The sequence below is a fragment of the Citrus clementina genome, unplaced genomic scaffold, assembly GCF_000493195.1.
Source record: "Citrus clementina cultivar Clemenules unplaced genomic scaffold, Citrus_clementina_v1.0 scaffold_5, whole genome shotgun sequence".
NCBI classification, from domain to species: domain Eukaryota; kingdom Viridiplantae; phylum Streptophyta; class Magnoliopsida; order Sapindales; family Rutaceae; genus Citrus; species Citrus x clementina.
The window spans coordinates 13,879,367-13,881,872 of NW_006262201.1; positions in this window are offsets into that span (position 1 = coordinate 13,879,367).

Genomic DNA, 2,506 nt, shown 5'->3' on the forward strand with positions numbered 1-2,506 from the left:
CATAATGATAATATTAATAAAAATAATATTAACATGAATTAATAATAACTAAAATAGTAAAGTTAATAAATTTATTAATAATAATATTATTATTGAATTTTATTAACTTTATTATTTTAGTTATTATTAATTACTGTTAATATTATTTTTATTAATATTATCATTATTAACATTTATTATTATTATTATTTATTAACTTTATTATTTTAGTTATTATTAATTATCGTTAATATTATTTTTATTAATATTATCATTATTAACATTTATTATTATTATTATATTTTATTAATTTTATTATTTTAGTTACTATTAATTACTGTTACTATTATTTTTATTAATATTATCATTATTAACACTTATTATCATTATTATTATTTAATTAATATCATTTTTATATTAATATTTATACATGCATCTAGATAATGAAAATTACATTATTATTATTATTAAATTTTATTAACTTTATTATTTTAGTTATTATTACTTATTGTTATTATTAATTTCATTAATAATAATAATAATAATCACAACAACATCAACAATAATAATAATATTGTTAATAATGATAAATCAAGTGTCACTAAAATATAACAATAAAAAAAATAAGTAGCGTTTAGAATACAAATTAGAAAATAAGTATAATTATATCAAATTAATTTACTAACATAAGTAAATTAAAATGAAATGAACAATTTTTCATTTAGGCGGGCAAAACTCCCGTTAAATGGAATATTTAACAATACTTTATTTTTAACCTATAATATTGAAAATTTTTAATTTTTTATTAAAAGTATATATACTTCATATTTTACTTCAAGAGAAACCCTAGCCGCTCTAACCAAAATTCTTCATTTTCCTCTCTCTCTTTCTCTGCTCTCAACTCTCGCTGCCATTTTTTTTTCTTTAATCAGTGCTTAACGTTCTATAATCTCCACTCTACACTGATTTTTCATGTCTTCACTCTTCAACTTTTATTTCAATATCCACAATCTATGGATTTTTTTGAAAAAAAATTATGTGACCTCTGGTGTCACTTTGTATGAAAAGTTTGATGTGGATATGGGTAACCTTTAGGAGAAAGTTTTCAATTTTGGCTTTGATAAGGTAATATTTTAAAGTTATTTTTATAGTGATTTAATTCTTTGGGATCATATGTTTAATAATCTGGATCTTTTTTTTCCCTAATTTTTTAATGGCGGTTACTGATTGTGGTTTAAAGCTGCTGAAGGCATTGATGCAATGCAAGAATCTTTTGGCAAGTGTTCTCCCTTGGGTAACACTGGGAGCTTAAAGATTCCTAGGGATTGTAAAGTTTTTCCTCTTTTTTTTCAGGGCTCTGTCATTTTAACATTTAAATTTTGAACCTGCTTTGGAAAACTAAAAAATTTAATAGTATGCTCTGTACTGTTATGCTCTATTTATAAAATCTAATATATAAATAAATAAAAAGTGTTGTCTTTAGTGTTATGTTTGTAATAAAAGTTGCCGCTAATGGATAGTGACTTACACAATGACGGATAAATTGGAAATGATACCAAATTAATTTGACATCTCCGCTTTTCAATTTCTATTTCAATCTCCACTCTCCAGTGCTTGATCTGGTGGCACTTTTCTTTTTTCCTTAAATTTTATGTAATCTCTTGTGTCATTGTTTATGGATTTAGATATGGTTTTGATTATTTGGATTAGCTATGATGACCTTGTGTTTTGGCTCTTTAATATTTCTTAAATTGTTATGCATGAACATTTTGTTTGCTTCCTAATATGAATGTTGTCCCTGATCATTCACTTGTTGCAACCTCTCCAATTTGTCATTCTTTTTCCCTTTTTTTTTCTTGAGTTTCTATTTTTAATTTTTCATTTGGAGGATTTTGATATGCTCGTTACAGTTTTCTTTAATCATAGGAGTAAATAAAAATATGATATGAAACAATAATTCATAACAGGAATGGAAATGGTAGAAAATTAGAGATTGAACTCTTGTTATTTTAATTTGTTATCTTTGTGGTATTACAATATCTTAGGAATTGTGAAGTAATCTACTCCTATTTTATTTTATTTTTTAACTAATCTGTATGTCTAAAGGTTCAATTATATTTCAGTGATACTACTAATGGGAACTTCTACTAGTGTTTCAGCATGTGTAAAGAAGATTCAATTTAATTGAGTATTTTTGCCAATGTAATTGATTAGCATTTTTCTTTTAGTTATAGGAGACATTTTAATGATCTAAAACTTGCTTAGCTTTTAATGTTTCAGTTGAAATTATAGTTATTTGATTGTTGGATTTAATTTTATTTGCTTTATTGTTTATTGGATTTTGTTGCTTGTCTTAATTCCTTGGATTATAGTTGTAACATGTAATATGATTGAGTTGCTATTTTAAAATAAAGAAACATTTACCTGTTATTTGATTTTTTTGTTATTTCCCTATAGTCTAGTTGCTTAAATGTCAATTTTACTTATGATATGATAATCTACATGCCATATTGTTTAATTTTATATT